Source organism: Gavia stellata, chromosome 5, assembly GCF_030936135.1.
Source record: "Gavia stellata isolate bGavSte3 chromosome 5, bGavSte3.hap2, whole genome shotgun sequence".
NCBI classification, from domain to species: domain Eukaryota; kingdom Metazoa; phylum Chordata; class Aves; order Gaviiformes; family Gaviidae; genus Gavia; species Gavia stellata.
Window position 1 is genome coordinate 25,202,265 of NC_082598.1, and position 17,887 is coordinate 25,220,151.

The following is a 17,887-nucleotide window of genomic DNA, read 5'->3' on the forward strand; positions in this document are numbered from 1 at the left end:
TCTGACCTCTCAGCTACCTACAAGCTACACTGCAGTACCTCTTGCAAATTTAAAATAGTAGAAAGAAGTAATTACTCAAAACCCAAGTGTATGGATAAAGAGAATGTCTGCTATCTCGCAAGGATTAAATGATGGAGAAAAAAGAAGATTGAAAACACTAGCTAGAACATCTGATTCTGAATCCTATTAGAGCTTTGCAAATACTGAATAATGAAGATGATTTCTGTAGTGACAATATAGCATCTTTCCTACTCATTTTTCATTAAAAAGTGGTATATGGACAATTTCAGGGGTACTGTATGCCACAATGCCTGTAGCCACAAAGTGCTAAACAATAGCAAGGGAGATTTTTATCTAAACAGATAACTTACATTGTTTTCCTTAGTGGCCATATCTGATGACTCCACTGATATATGTCTTAAACGACTTGATTTCAGTCTTTTTAACACTATAGAATTGTTCAGACACTAAAGAGTGATATTCAAAACATGAGGCAAGCTTAGTCATACAATTACTAATAAACTCCTGGCACTGCCTGGAAAATTTCCTAAAGAAGCCTACTAATTATTTGTCCTTGGTTTTATTTGGTTTATTCTTCTTCGGTTTTGAAAGAGTTTTTGTATAAATCATTTTTACACCCTGCCACAAAACACCTCATTTTCTTTAGACAGGACTGTCTTCTGTGATACACTAAATGGAATTTGAGCAAGTCATGCATACCAATCTTAAACGTCAATCTTCTTTGTTACAATGAATGCAGATTAAATTTTGAGGGTTTTGGGATGAGTGGAAACTAATTAACTAGTGTATTGTATTTGGATGCACTGCGAAGTAGTATCTGTCAAGGACAGGCTTTGATTTGTTGATCCCGTGGTAGCATATTTTGCATCAGTTAAACCTTCAGCTCAATAAAGTCCCAATATGTTCCAGAAATAAATTTAATAACTGATTGAACTTGAAGAACTTGCAAAATTTGATATCAATATTGGAGTGTGGAAAGGCAATCATGCTGAAACAAATGCAGGTGGGATATAGTAAAATAATATTATGGAAAAAGGGGCAAGAGACCTCAAACATCAGAAGAATATTTCAGACAATACTACTCTGAGTCTCATATAATGGTTTTTTTAGTTAAATAATATAGGATTAAATAACAATCTGTTTAAAGATTTCTGTTCCTAAGTTATGGAAAAAAAATCAGCTAAAACAAAATCTAAACCTTTCTTCCCTCTTTCTTCTAAACATGAGTAATGACAATCTCCTAAAACTGTGAAGAGATATATAGCCAAAAGAAGAACAATGAAATTCCGATAGGTTCCCCACCTGAGTCATAGTTGTCTGTGACTAAAATATCAATAAGAATTTTTCCCAAAGGGGAGGTATGGGTTAATATTATGAAATTTGCATTTGTCCCAAAAAACCTCAGAATTTCTATCAGGAGAAAAAAACAAAATCCTTTCGGAAAAATTAAAACCAATCTGATATGACTTGTTAATGCAAATCAAAGCACTTTTGTAATCCAATTCAACTTTTACCTCTGTGTTCTGCCAAGGTTAGTTTCATTTACATGTGCTGCAACACAGCCTGGAAGCCCTGTCATCATACATCCTGTACTAGATGCTTAATGCTAGAGCAGGTACAACACCCAGGGATATCATGTACAACACCCAGTGACATAATTTTCTTCTGCCCCTTTCCCAGCAGAAAGGATAGTGCTCACTTCTCTTGTAGCTGCTTTTATTTACCAGAAATGCCTGCTTATGCAATTAATAGATTTTACCAGTGTATTTTCGCTAGAAGCGGGACCGGATATGACCTATATAAGCAGTCAGCCATTATATTAGCTAATCACAGCAGCTAGGACATTTTTCCTTACTGCAACGTAAAAGATACAGACCAAAATCTCATTACGTATATTTATATAGAATAACCTCCAAATGCCACCAAGCTAAGCTACAATGTTCTTGTGCCCTGTTTCCTTAAAGCAAGTTCTGTCCCACTGTCTTCTAAATGAGCAGGGATACATGGACTGCAGAGATTTTCCATTTATTATTGCCTGTAGTAATGGATAAAGTAAAAACTTAAAAGCGGCCGATAGAAAGAAGTCTGTATGTTTTACTTGCAGACAAGAAGTTTAATCAGTACAACCTACGTATCAAGGTTGCACTATGGTCTTACTCACATGAGGAAGACTGAAACAGTTGTTCTTCTGTCTGAATCAATGGATGACAGTAGTTTCAAAAATACGGTTATTTAAACATCAAGAAGTACCAATAAGCTAAAGTCAATTCAATGTATAGGAAAGGGATTGAATGTACTTTAACATCTAGCTGTCCCTTTTTCTCTCCTTATCTAGTTATTGAAGGAAGAAAGAGAAAACTATTTCTATTGCATCCATCTGCACTGATGAAGTAGGGATTACTAGCAAACAAGTTGGATCGTCTAAGTCCAAACAAAAGGTCTTTTCTTTTCAACATACTAAGAAGTAAGTATCCATGATGCTTTGCAACTTGCAAAGAAGGCAAACTTACCTAAGGAAATAAATATTGTGTTTTCACACCAAAGCTCCATGACCTTTCTCACACAGAAAGGTACCAAAATGGGAAGTCTCACCTGTCTATTGAAGCTAATTCCGGATCACTGGCTTAATTTTTTGGTTCCCAAGAGCTGTTCTTCAAACACCACTGTAAAGAAAAACAAGGTATATAAAAGATTAAGTGCTCTAACTTAAAAAAGTAGTATCTTCCGAAGTATAAGCACATTGACCAATTATGCAGTTTAATGAATCTGCCACCTTGCATCAGCAGTATTTTCTAAATTAAGTCATATTCAGTATAAAAGCCTTATTGTTACTCAGAACACTTCTCAGCCACAGCTGTAAGATTTGATTAAATCAGTATGTGCCTACTAGGAACAGCTTGTTGAAGGAAAGCAGTGTGAAAATACACGCAATGTTCATAGTGCAAGAGGAACAAAATGACAGGCTAAATTCCACTGATAAAGTAAGAGTATGTATTAAACTCAATCTTTCTGAGATTTCTCCTCTACTACAACAAAGTTTTTTATGACTATAAACTGCCAAAGCTAGAAAAATGAATCTAAACCTTTGAGATTACTGTGCATATAGTCCCGCAATAGCGTCTCTGGCTGTTTTTGCTTCCTGCATACCAAAGCACTTAAGGTGATATAAAAATAAACCAACAGGATATGAAACAAATCAGAGATCACAGAATCACAGAATGGTTGAGATTGGAAGAGAACTCTGGAGGTCATATTGCCCAAACCCCCTGCTCAAGCAGGGCCATTTGGAACAGGTTGCTCAGGACTACATCCAGACAGCTCTTGAATATCTCCAAGGAGGGAGACTCCACAACGTCTATGGGCAACCTGTGCCAGTGTTCAGTCACCTTCAGAGTGAAAAAGTGTTTCCTGATGTTCAGAGGGAACCTCCTGGGTTACAGTTGGTGCCCATTGCCTCTGGTCCTGTCACTGGATGCCACTGAAAAGAGTCTGGCTGTCTTCTTTGCACCGTCCCTTCAGATATTTGGACATATTGATGAGACTCCCCCCAAGCCTTCCCTAAGCTAAATAGTTCCAGCTGCCTCAGCCTTTCCTCATATGAGAGGTGCTCCAGGCCATACATCATCTTTGTGACCCCTCGCTGCATTCTCTCCAGTATGTCCTTGTCTCTCTTGTATTGGAGAGCCCAGAACTGGACACAGCACTCCAGGTGTGGCCTCACCAGTGCTGAGTAGAGGGGAAGGATCACCTTCCTCGACTTACTGGCAACACTCTTCCTAATGCAGCCCAGGAAACCATTAGCCTTCCTTGTCACAAGGGCACATTGCTGGCTCATGTTCAACTTGGCGACCACCAAGACCCCCAGGTCCTTTTCGGTAAAGCTGCTTCCCAGCCGGTCAGCTGCCAGCATGTGGGGGTGCCTGGGGATATTCCTCCCAAGGTGAAGAATTTTGCACTTCCCCTTGCTGAACTTCATGAAGTTCCTGTCAGCCCACTTCTCCAGCCTGTCGATGTCCCTCTCACTGGCAGCATGACCTTGTGGCGTTATCAGGTATCAGGTACAGTTTCTGACATTTGCTGTACAAACTGGACTTTCAGGAATGGCTGCTAGTAATTAAAAACACCTGCTACTACGTGCAGGTCAACAGGAATTACAACATGCATTCCTAGAAGATCAGCATCCACAAAATGTTTGTTGTAGTTTATTGTAACAATTATGATTATTGAAGATACTTACAGTTAGCTTTGAGAAGCATTCTGGAGGGTGAGAGAAAATAGTGGAAGAGTTAGGATTTTGCTAAGAATAGGTTATCAAAGTACTGTTCTAATATGCCTTAGAATCTCTTCCAAAATTGGTATGTATTTTTCCAATCATTATGGAGTTGCTATCATGAAATTGAAGTATATACTTTTCAACTTCAGTATGCAGGATTCAAAGTTTTGTACACAACTTTGGCGACTCCTCTATTTTACTGTTAAGTTGCCCTACCCACTAGAAATTGAAGTCAAACACAAAAGAAACATGGGATGAACATTACAAATGTCACATGATAAAGCTGCATCAAATTAGTTATAATCTTGAAAGAAATTCCATATATGTAGATAAGTACGTATCTGGAAAAATATTTTTGTGCAGACTGAAAGATAAAAAAAAAAGAAATATAAAGGAAACTGGTATGATTTGGTATTAACATAAATTATACATCAGATCATCACTTTTGCTTAGTACTTCTAAAGACCCGATGAAATCCAAAAGGGATTACAACAACAAATGGTTTATAGTGATTCTAATGAGCAGAGGTTGCTGAGCTCTGGGAAATTACCCACAGTAACAGTAAAAGTATTAATGAGGCAGATGCTTATCACTTTCCTGCCCCAGCACTAGAGCAAGAGGGTTCTGCCTCAGGAAAAGGAGGTCTTTGGAAATCAGTTCATGATGCAAGATGACACTTTGGCATGGCCTGCTGATACAATGGGAGGAGCAGAGCAACTCAGATGCACAAATAGAAACCACTACACACACCATTTTACGTCATGGTTCTATAAATGCTTCACCCTGTTCCTCAGGACATATTATCTAGAGCATTATAAAGTCAATAAAGTCAATTAATGTGAACTATTTCTAGGTAGACTGCTCTTAAAAATCATGGATTTAAGTCTCACATGAACTAATGTCTACTTTTCCAGATCATGATCTCTTTTGTATTAGAGATAAATAACAGAATCTGACATAAGCCAGGGAGTTAGTATTCTATTTTTAAATTCAAGTCTAATTTAAAAAATATAACCTCCAGCAACTCTACTGTCACTACAATCAATGAAAGTGATAGCCTTGGAACTGCAAACCATTTCCACAGTCACATCTGCTACTGCAATATTTATTAATTGCTTTCTTCATCATAATAATTTAACTGCTACTGTTATTACAGAGGCAATAGTGCAAGAGCATGTCTAATACCAGTTATCATAATTAATTCACAAAATTGTTAATCAAATCCACTGTACACATATGAAAAGTATAGTGATCATAAGTAATCACTTTCCAGAAAAAAAAAAGTTATTATCAAAACATTTTAATTGCTTTTGAATTATAAAGCTTATGGGATATTTTTAAAGTATATTGCCACAATAGATTAAACACATACACACATGTATATGCACATAAATATGCTAACATGTATATATTTCTTCTATCAGCTAAAGGTCCATGCCATTTTCAAGCTAAAAAATTCTCCACAGTCCTCTCTAATTAAGAAGGACTTGTGCAATGTTGTCTCCCCCTTTACATGTTAGAACAGATAAGAAGGAAAGCAATGCTCTGTGTCATAAACACGACATTTGTATTAACTCCACAATACCATCCAGCAGTTGGGGCTGCCTTCCAGGAAGGACTCAGTTGCCTCCAAGTCCAGGAATGCAAATCCTAAATGCTTCATGTCTGGTCCCTGGAGAGGATTTCAAAGCCTGAAGAGAGCCTCTCTCTAAAACACACAAACAGGCCAGAAGGACTGGGACCCACCTACATGTGGCCAGCAGGAAATGCACAGGGCTTCTCCCAGGCTCCATCCTTGCATACGTGCCTGACAAGAGCTGTAAACTAAAGATACGACCAGAAGAGATTCTGAGCTCAGAATCCACTCCTGGGGTAAGCACTCGAAAGCTTGGATGTTTTGAGCCTAGTCATCTAAATTCCAGATCTTAGATATATCCTTCTTTTTTTATTTCTCGAATCTGTCCATCATTTATTTGCAGGTCTCACAAAAAACTGACAGAAATCCCACACTGATCTTAGAGCTATTCATGATTTCCAGTGAGTACAATTTGCATTATTTATAAGCCATCTGTGGAAGTATACACATGCAGTTAGCAGAATTTCACTAGAGCTGCCTCCTGCATCTTCTTGGATGTTGTTGTTTAAACATACGTAAGTAAAACAAAGACTGACCTGTAGCTTAGGCTTCAATGGAAGAATAAATCATGATTAATTTTCAGTGTCATTGCAGTTGTCAGACACCTCAGAAAGAGCCCAGACAAAGAATGGGGATTGCAGCTCTCTTGTGATTGATTTCACCTTTGTTAGTCTTCCATAAAATATCACATCGAGATCCTATACCTGGATTGAACACAGTCATAAGTTCTCTCAAGATAGTACAGGCTTCAGGCATATCTTTTTCCTTTTTTCATTTACTCTTATTTCTTTGGAATTGCTTATAGCTACACAGACAGCTTGACTGAAATCCATAAGGGTCAGTAAAATGGCTTGGGTACCTACATAAGTGTTTCTGGCTCTCTAAAAATCTGATTCCAGTGCTTTAGCTCTAGCATAACACAAGCAATAGTGTTGTGTGAATTCAAACAAGAGCCAGGATGTGATTCCAAAACTGGAGTGCCTTCTGATTGTGCTCTTTTCACATGAATATCATACAGGCAGAGAAACAAGGCTCCCCGTAAGATTGGCTGCTGCACCTGAAGTTTAAACTTGAAAGCCTAAATTTAATTAGGCTGCAACAGTTCCACTCTTCATTCTGGGGCTAAGCATATTTAGACAGTGATGACTGTCCCTTTGAGAGCAGCCCCTGAAGTATCTGTCTTTTTTCATTTGCCATAAGTAATATGATACGTAATGTGATACATAAATACCACTCCGGTATAAACATTTCGTTATTAAAGTTGTTTTGTATTATCTGCTTGTACATAAGCAAGATCTCCCTACCCCCAAATTCATACGCTCTTGCTTTTTTTCAATAGATGTTGAAAAGATGGCAGCTTTAAAATCTCATTAGTACACTATCGATGGAGCCTGGAGGAAGCTGTCTGACAGATTTACCAGACCATTTCTCTCCCAAGACCTTATTGAACAGGGGAGAAAAGCAGTGCACTTTTTGAAACTATACAACTTACAGTTTGACCAACATGGTAGCTCCTACGTTGCTTTTATAAACTAGAGAATATTATTTAGCCTAGTATTGGTTCATAAAAAATCATGAGCAGTCATGAGCAGAACACTATCTCCTTGCTTTCTTCAAGTAGGGAATATTAGTTTATGGTTATTACAAAAATTATGTTATGAAAATAGAATGATCTATTTTATCAATGACATCAAGTGCAAAAGGACTATCTCATATAGTTACAACTTTACCATGGAATTGTAAGTTATTTTGTCTAGTCTTTGGGAACAATAAAAGGCAGTTGATATGCTTTAAAATTTGCTCCTGGAAAATTATTTACTGCTTTTTGAAAGAAATGGAAATGCATTAAAAATTATTGCTGGAGAACAACTAGTTCTCTGTATAACATAGCATTCAAGACATAGGACGGGATTTTTAAAGAAACTTAGGGGAGTTAACTGTACAAATTCCCTTGGAGCTTGTACTTCCATGAATTTTCTACAGCCTAAATACTTAACGCATTTCATATTAATCAGTCTTTCCCGTTTGAGACCTTTCAATCTTTATTGGAAAATATGTTTTTTTCCTGAATTTCATTTGTTATTTATTCTAAAGGTGATAACAGAAAGGACCTCTAACTGATGTATGTTCTTTCCAGAATCCTATGATTAGTCAGAATGTGGTTTAAAGAGAAATTCACATAAATAAGCCTGGAGATGATTATAATCCTACTGTAGTTTGAAGATCCCTCTCAATTTCTTTATGCCAGCTGCAACAATCTGATGTCTACCACATGTTCCATTTGCTGGTTTGGAGTGGCAGGATTCTGTGAAATTTTCTACAATATTTCAATTTTGCATTTTCTTATGTTCCTCTGTTTCAAGAACATTTATACGGGGCTTGCAAAAATGAGCAAAATGGATCATTTAACTTCTGGAAGAAAAGTATACATTTTAAGTGGTTAGTGCTCTAAAGCCAACATTGATGTTTCACTACCAAGCACTTACCTATACTAGTCATTACAGTGGTGGCAATTTTTATGAGAAGGTATAATTTTCTAATCTCTAGAGCCAGATAAGCTTCCTTGAAAGCTTTGGAAATCTGCTCTTCATATACTGTGTAGTCATATCACACAGCAAAGAGAACAAAGAAAAGAACCAAGTTCTCCTTCCTTCTGCTTCAGTGCTCCACAAGTCTATTTGCTGTAGACTCATAATAGTAACCTTTTGTTCAACTCATTTGACAGAACATTCGTTATCACTGTTGTTAAGTTTCAGCCCTTGAAGAAACTGATTCCCTAAAAAGCCAAAGGAATGTTAAGTATTATTTTGGGGAAGAAAAATATCAACTGTTATAGAAAGAAACATCATTGACCGTATCACTTAAATATCCAGCCTTTAAACACTTCTATTATCAGAATTTCCAGTGAAGTAACTAGCTGTTCTGCCCAAGACTGAACTAGTTATTTGTTCCTTTGATAGGTCAAAATTATGTTAATCAATTGTGCTTAATGAAAAGGGGTTTGTTTACATAACTGCCATTATGCATGCGCTCAGTTTGATTATGATTTGGAAAAGCACTTCAGCACTTGTTTGTGAACATATAGTTCAATATGATCTTTGGCATTGCATCAAATATCTCTTATTTTTAACCTTATTCTGTAAAACAGTTACAAAGTGACACTTGACAGAGTGGGTATTCTAATTTATTGTAATTTTTTTTTGTAGCAATAGTAAGCTAATATTAATTTCCTAGATACTTTCAAAAAGGTTAAATTCAGAGTTCTCGTATTTCTAGCTCTCAGCTATTCTGTCCATCTTGAAGTATAAATGTCTCAGGAGTCCCAAAACCATACGTGACCATGCTAGATCTACTAGTGTATTTCCTGTACTGCGAAACATGGTATAATAAAGTCAGATAAATGCAATGGGTCATCTAAAATACATGCTGAAAATAATAGAAAATAAATCATCAATACAAAGACCTCAAGGTTTTGCTTTGTGTCACGAATGCTTCAAAGGGGAAAAAAATTAGTTTTATAAAAGAAAGAGGTTATTTGTGTTACACAAAGATAGAAAATATCTGAAACAACCATTGTGGGACTCAAGGAAAAAAATTAAAATTTAATTCCATTTCTATTTTCTGTTCATCACTTTTTCAGTTCTTATATTCAATAGTTTCTTCTCAGCGTGCAGGTGTCTAACACCACTACTGTCTTGGAGAACACTTTCACATGCTGTTCTGAGTGTTGTCTTCTCAGTATTGCAGCCCATTGCAAGAAGTAATTCTGACAATTTTGGTAGCTCCAGAAAAACAAATGTAATTTTTTGTATGCACAGGTAAAAGCAAAAAGCTTTTGTACTTCATCCTTACTCTTTACTGTTTGATATGTACCCATAAATAGATACCTGCAAGGAAATAAAACGGAAATATGGAAGAATGAAAAACCTGACTTTTTCCTTTTACTGGCAACTTCTATCTCTTTGCAATATGGAATTATCATATACATGTGCACATACACACATGTAAAAGAATTACAGTGAAATCAGGAAGTTTCAGTTCTGCCAAGAAGAGACAAGATATTCTGTGGCACTAGAGGATTTTTGAACCTACATCCTTCAATTCTTTTGTATCAGTATTCCCAGAAAATTTACTGCTAAAAAAGTTAACACAAAACAGACTTGGGGTTGAATCCAAAGATACTTTTCCTTCCTTCCGTGTTTAGAGGGCACTTAACAAAACACAGATATGTTCAGGTCCACCAGATGTTGCCATAATATTAAGCAGAAACAACTGTTTGTACTGTATAATGCAACACCTACTAACAGACAATCTGTGAAGCAATTTAGAAAATTATGCAGTGCTATTCCCACCTGACATTTATTTTTTTAAAGGAAACTTAAAAAACACTGGCATTTTCTAATAATCTTCATCTAGCCATAATTTTTAGTTCCCTTTGTCTAGCAACTGTTAAAATGGGAATGCTAAATTTTCAGCTTTAGGCTATTCTCTATGACTTGAAATACAGATATATATGTGTCTGAAAAAATGAGTCATTGTGCTAAATTTGCCTATCTGATTTCCCCATGGGTTCAGAGTTCCCAAAATTGAGAGCACTCCCTTTCAGCAATATCTAAATTTAAGTGAGTTTAATTCTAAGAGATATGTGAATTATGAAACATGGAGGTTATTCTTAGGTTTTCAACCTTCCTAAATTTTTCTTTATTGTGAACAACTAGTTTGAATGGCCATTACAGAATTTACAGTGATAAAAGATGATCTCAGTCTTGGAAAATCTGTTGTCATTTTGCCATCCTCATTGTCCTGCTTTCTGCCAAAACCTTTTGGCAGTGATGTCTGGGATATTTTCTTTATCTTCCAGAATTAACCTATATAGTGAGTGCACTGAATTTGAATCTTACATCCTTCAAATGTGAGATGCCTTTTGCACCAATGTAAAAGCTTGTATATACCATCAGCAGATTAAGACTCGTTTACCTACCAAGCATAAGACAACTTTCAGTCCCACTTCATGTACCACTTGTCATAACAAGACACAGACATATGAATGGGATGCCTGTGACTTACAGCTTTCTGCACAAAGAAATATAAATGTATGTTTTTCTGCTTTCCATGTCAGACTACTTAAAGAAATATCAAAATTTATTCCTGTTAAATAAATGAATGAAGTTAATAGACAATGACAATAAAATGCAATAGAACCCAGAAAAAGACACCTTTTTTAGCATCAGGACATCTAATTGGAAATCACACAATAAAATAGAGGTGTCAAGTTTTAATAATTGGAAAATTATCATTGTAATAATTGGAAAATTATTATTACCTATCAATTCTTGACTGACAATAAGTACAGAATGGAAGAAACAGTATCTAGCATATTATTTTTAAAATATATCACACATTATTGTGTGGATTCTTAATGAAATTTAATGAAAATTTTCATTACTATTTTCATGGAAATTTGTGATTCTTTGGTGCAATTAATACTAAAAATTAAACCCTTATATTTATTTACTTTTTGCACTTTAATTCAAAAACATAAACATTGAAAATATTTCAGAAATATGTATTAGCCTGGTAAGAATCTTATTTGGGCAGTTCACTAATTGCATTTGAAATAAAAACAGGATATGTTGGTTATCAGAGAAGTTAGTCTTTAAATTGTGGTTTGGCTATCCAAATGCCAAAATTACATTACTTTTTGAAAGGTATAGGGGAAAAATTAATCAGTCATGGTAGGTAGACAATTTATCTCAGCAGCAGATTCTTCTTTAGTTACTAAATTCTGTAATAAATCACTGGAAAGAATTTCCCTTTCTTTCCAGCAAATCTAGAAATTACAACTGCATCAATGGTTGGACTTGATCTTACAGGTCTTTTCCAACCTTAGTGATTCTGTGATCTAAGAATTAGGGTATGCTTGCCTTTTCAGAAAACTATCATACTGTTTTATTTGCCTTACAATCCAAAGTGAGGCAGGAGATATATGTATCTTTTCCTAGATATAAAGTGTTTCTACATACTACTTTATCACAGGCTTTGCCACAGGGGAAATAGACATCAACATCAAAGAAATCCCAGCAATGAAACATCTGCTTAACCAAATAGATTACTGAACGCTTTTTTAACCTTTAACAACATTACACAACTTTTACAGACTACTCCTTAGCAGCCCTGATCCATCATTTGGCCTCCAGTGGGTGATAGGAACAGAAATTATAGAGTTTAGCTAAACAAACATGGAGTTGATTGATAATGGAGATAGGTGGTTTGATCGATTTATGAGAAGATGGAGTGTTTGAGGCATCACAAAAAGAAATACTTTGTGCAAGAAATCTCCAAGAGGCTTACAGAACTGTGAATACTAGAGGGTTTATCTCCTGCTGTCTCATACAATGGACTTTACAGGCATTTTACTCGAAATAGGAAAGGTCTGGGGCTGGAGCAGAAGCCAATAAAGAAGGATGCTTTGGAAACAGCACATATGAGGGTTTTAAAGCTCCTTTCCCCTGTTTTCATATCTACACTGTTAATTTAAATACTAAAAATTACCTGTTCAAAAGTATACCTTCAGGAAAACTATACAAGCATTTTCCCTATCTCAACACTTCCTTTATCTGACTATTACAATCTATTCTCTATTCGGCTCCTTACTCATTTAAAAATTTTTGAGCTAGTTCCCACTTTCTCTAGCTTCAAAGTAATTTCCTCATGTGTCATTACAGTATATATTTTACTACCCAGACATAGTACTACCTGCCACATAAACTCTGCCTAGCTGTCCTTACCAAAGAAAGTGATGATGTTAGATATGCTATCATATGCCGTTTTCCAGTTCCCCGTTTCCTTAAGTATTTCTCTTCCAAAGTTAGTTATACCACCTGGCAAGCTGATCTTTCCACCTCACAAATAAATACTTGGGAATAGCTCCTTCCAACACAACAGAGCAATGAACTACAGAAAGAAGTGATTGTTTTAAAACTCATCCTTGTGTTTTCTTCATTTTACTGCATTCCCAGTTATGGCTACTGCAACAGTAGAGGAGGGGCGCTGCTAAGTGACTAGAATTATGCTGTGGTTCTTGACTGTCCTAACAGAGCAGATGTTCTTATGTACCTCTACCTTTGGCCATTGTACAATACCTATTTCTGATCTAGCCTTGAAGGACTTTGCTGGAAACAAATGGAGAGGGAAGATAATAAAAACCAAGCAAAGATAGGATAAAAGCAAAAATAAAAATGTAATGCAAATGCTTCCTTGCATATCAAATTCTCATTTGACCCAGCCTAGCTGAAATGCGATTTCATTAATAAATTTGAGGTGTGAAAATATGTTCTTATAACCCTCATCAATATGATATGCAATTGGTTTTTTGGAAGTGTTTTTTTCTCCTTATTTTATGTCTGAGTGTTTGACATATCTCCTTTTACCTGTTTGACATTATTTTCATTGGCTGTGTGAAGTTAAATCACAGAGAGCTGCTAGCCTTAACAAGCAGAAAACCAAGTAATGTCATCATCAGGATCTCCTCAGTCAGAATACTAGAAGTCCTTGGGGGAAATAATTGGTGAACCAGTCAGTAAGAAATATCTTTCACCAGACCATTTCTCAAGGTTAGAAAGACCACTGAACTGTTAAGGACCTTGGCCTGGAGGAAAATAGAGGGGAATCTGCAGCTGAAAGAGTCAGCAGTATTCAGGATGAGGAAAGTCTGTCCCTCTGTGCTGAGTTAGACAGAAGATGTTGCAATGCTGTGGTATGGAGCTGAGGTAATTTCCTAAGACTTCAGACTAAGTGTTGCAATAGGTGAGCCCCAGGCTCTATGCATCCTGTGTACTTTTGGATGAGTAAACAGTACATCAATTTAAAAGATGTTATTCTATGTCTCTGTAATTAGTGACATGCCCAGGGCTCCTGAAGAAAAGTGTCTTCTAACATTAACTGCATTGCACTCCTTTGCAATCAGAGCATTTCAAACACATGAAAGAGCTCCATATTAAGACTGAAAAAATCGTGAGGATCCACACAGAAAGACTTGAATATAGTAAAGACTGATATCTACAGATTGTTACTTCTATTAACAAACCACAAAGAAAGAGTACAAAGCCCTTTTCACCCCTAATCAGACTGTGAGGACAAGCAGTGTTATCATCAGATCATCTACCTGGCTTAGAAAGCTAACCCTGGTAAGATAACCCACAGGATAGAGTCTAAGAGAGAGCTCACAGGTACAATTTACCTATAAGCAGTCATAGCAAAAAGAGTGAAAATTGAATGATTTGACATGAAGTATTTTGACACCACTGAAATGAAATAAAAAGGTAAACCAATTCATTTTGACACATTCCTGTCAAAAATGGTGTTAGAATTGATGCAGTCCCACAAGATGGTTCAGTTTTCTTTAGAAAAATGCAGTTTTGTCAAAATTGTGCAGTGTGATACTTTTCATCCAGATTTACAGCTGTGACAGTAACTTCCTCTTGTTATTAATATCATTCTTCCATAGCATCTATCAATCTCAAGATGCTTCACTGAGATAGTGAATATCATCACTAAATGTTGCCCTTGTTTTACAGATGGAAAAAGAGATATATAGGTGGTGACACAGGATAACTTACTTAACACCGGGGTACTTTGTCAGTCGAAACAGGTATGGAAATTTAACATATGTGCCATATCTGGAGGACTAGACCATGGAGGACTGCCACAGCTGCCCCATGGTCAAGCCACCTATACTACTGAGGATGTTTATTCTGCATGCACCCACATGCTACTGTGGCTTCCATACTCACCACGAACTTAAAGATCTCTGGCTACAACCCTTGTTACACCAGCCAGCTACTCCCTCACTCCTTAGGTGAGGGTAAAAACATAAACTATTAGTAAGTTTTGTTTAACAAAATAAACAACCTGTTTTCACAATGAGCAAAAGGAAGAAGACATCCTTACCAATAACAGCAAAGGTCATCTAGAACCATGTATCATTCCCCTTGGTCCTGAAAATTAAACACAGCAGAGGAAGTATTGTCAGGATACATAAAACACAGCATTTCCTACTAGCCATCTTCCCATCCATCCAACCCTACAATACCCCAAAGGTCAAAGCTCCCAGTTACACCTGAGGAGTTCATGCAAGTGCTGGTGGTCAGAGGCTGGCACCACGCTAGGGCCAGGACCACATTAAATTTCTAACAATTTAACTGTGTGGAAAACCATATAGCAGACCGAGGTGACATCTCCTGACACTATTTGCTAGGGCAAAGTACAAGCAGCACGAGTTTATTTCCATGCTTATTTTCTGTTACAAAACTTCTCCAAAGTCCTTACTTTTCTAAAACACAGTTTATTTGTGGACATGTCTCAGCTTTCCATGCTGAAAATCCCAAGATGGGAATAATATCTCACTGCTTTTATTCCACATTTTTCTATTTAGACTTAGCCATGGCATGCACTTAACGGTGCATTGAGCTATGCAACCCCAAACTCAGCAAAGCCCAACAGAGTTACTTATAATACTGTTAGCTACTACTTTGATGATATTGTGTATTAATTGACTGTATTAAATTAGAGATTTCATATTTTTGATAAAAAAATTATTTTTGTGAGCTTTCTCCCAAGGCCCAAGTGATACCTTTATCTATTTCACAAATTTTACATGTACTAGCCTAACTAGATCAAGATACTGCTTTTAGCAATTCCAAATTTGTTTTTCTCATGATACCATTGTTTGGTTGACCTGTAAATAACTGTTATAGCACAGCTCTTCTCTTTGGAAGAAAACAAGCTAAAGTTTAAACCATATCAGAAGTTTAAAAATATAAAATTAAGAGTATCATATTACAGTAGTTGAGAATTCTGTTAAAATCAAGAATATGTTTCAAATTGTTCTATAACATACAATTTTACAATTTCACTTCTCACTGAGAAAAGGCTGATATGCCAATACTGGAGACAGTGGGAAGTAGCAGATACTGCAGAGGAAAACATGTGAAACAGCAAATAGTGAGCCTTCAAATAGCACAGGGCAAAAATATATAGAAGTGTCAAATGAAACCCCAGGGAATACTGTATTGAATTCTGAAGACTTTAATAGCATACTGCCTATAAGACAACATAAAAAAACATGGGAAAGTTAGACATGCTAAAACCTTCTGGGGAGTGAGAGAGTAAGAAAGATCAGACAGTAGATATATTTGACTACTCTTTTAATCTTCTTGATAATATTTGTATCTCACAGCCTTGCAATTCTTTTTGTTTTATGCAATCAAAAATAAAATCTGGTGTGGTAATCATCTTCAGTGAGGACTCTGAATCATTGTCTTTTTGGATGGTGTCGTTAGTGTTGGTCTCCTTTGTGTCTAGCAATGTTTTGGTTGCTAAGGCATACAATGTATTAATTAGAAATTACACTCCCAATTACAGTGGAAAAGATCTGGTCTTTACTACAATATTTCACAAAAAAACTTGAACAAAAACCCAGAAAGCAATTAAAAATTAAGAAAAAGTCAGCATTTCTCAAATTGCAGTTCCTTAAGATCTGCTTCACTAAATTGACTGCTTTACTTTGAAAGGCCGTTCTAGAAGGATTCAATGCCACATACAGCAAGGGAGATGGTGCCAGTTCAGTCAGTATGCCATCATTGGCTTCTCCCTTGCCAGAGTCAGCTATGGGCAGTGCAGAAACTGCACAAAAGCTGACCTTTGTGTCAGGAGTACTGGGAATGTCACCTGTCACATCTAGGTATCTAAAAAGAAGTTTAGCTGCTTGAAGCACAGTTTCAGCAGAAGGCTCTTAAGCAGAAGCTGTGGTCTGAAAGCCCCTGTTCATGCATGTCACCAATGCTTAGCATGCAGTCATAGCAAACATCAGAAACTGTTTCCCTCACGTGAGTTGGAGAAAGGATTAGAAGCTAGGTCTGCCTCTAGAAAATGGGCTGATCACTAGGCTTCAGTGTCATGGTCCCCATCTCTGAAATATCAAATTATCTGTTGCAAAAGGCTCAGTCCAACCAGGACAGCTCAGCTTTTCCAGGTTAGGTTACTCTCCTGAAAGAAAAAATGTGAGGTTTACCTCAGTTCAGAGAAGGCACTGAATATTCATCTTCCACACCTGTGGCAATTATGGGACTAAAAGCAAAAAGTGAGCTCTGGTCAGTTATTTGAAAAATGAGTAGAGACCTCAATCTGCAACCCTGACTAGTGTATCTGAGAACAAAAGCAAGACCTAGGACCCATCAGGATAGTCAGCCTGTCTCACTGGCTACTCACGATTGTTACCCATCCTAGTACTACTCCACCAGGTCCCATTCTGAGAAGACTGAGAATCTGCCCACATGGGTTGACTGAAGGGAGCTTTGGCTGCACCCTGAGCACCTCAGGTATTGCTCAGTTCAGCAAAGCTTCATTATTCCAGTACTGTGCTGTGTCACATTACTAACACTGAACCAGGACCCAGATCAATCACTGAAAGGTTTCAGCAGATCCGGAACAAAAGCTAGCATGTCCTTTCTTCACCTCTTACCCTTGTGTGTAAGCTCAATGCACAATCTAGTGGCAGGCAGCACTATTCCATATTCCATTACAGGATGTTACCTTTCCCTTTCATTAAATAAATGGAGGGATATATTGGAGTCAGGCTTACTAATCAGCCACTGTAAAAATATCTTGGCCGAAGGCCCATTGCTTAAAAACGGTAATAGCCTGGGTTTCTACATAGCTTGTAGGTTAATTGAAAAAGCAAATATAATAATTTTCATCAAGGAAAAAAAAAAACTTTGTTGAAAGTAGTAACTAAAGAGTTACCATGGTTGCCATTTCACAAATAATAGAAATATTTTCATTTTTTTCACCATCATAAAATCATAGAATCATTCAGGTTGGAAAAGACCTTTAAGATCATAAAGTCCAACTGTAAACCTAAACCTCCAAAGTCTACCACTAAATCATGTCCCTAAGCG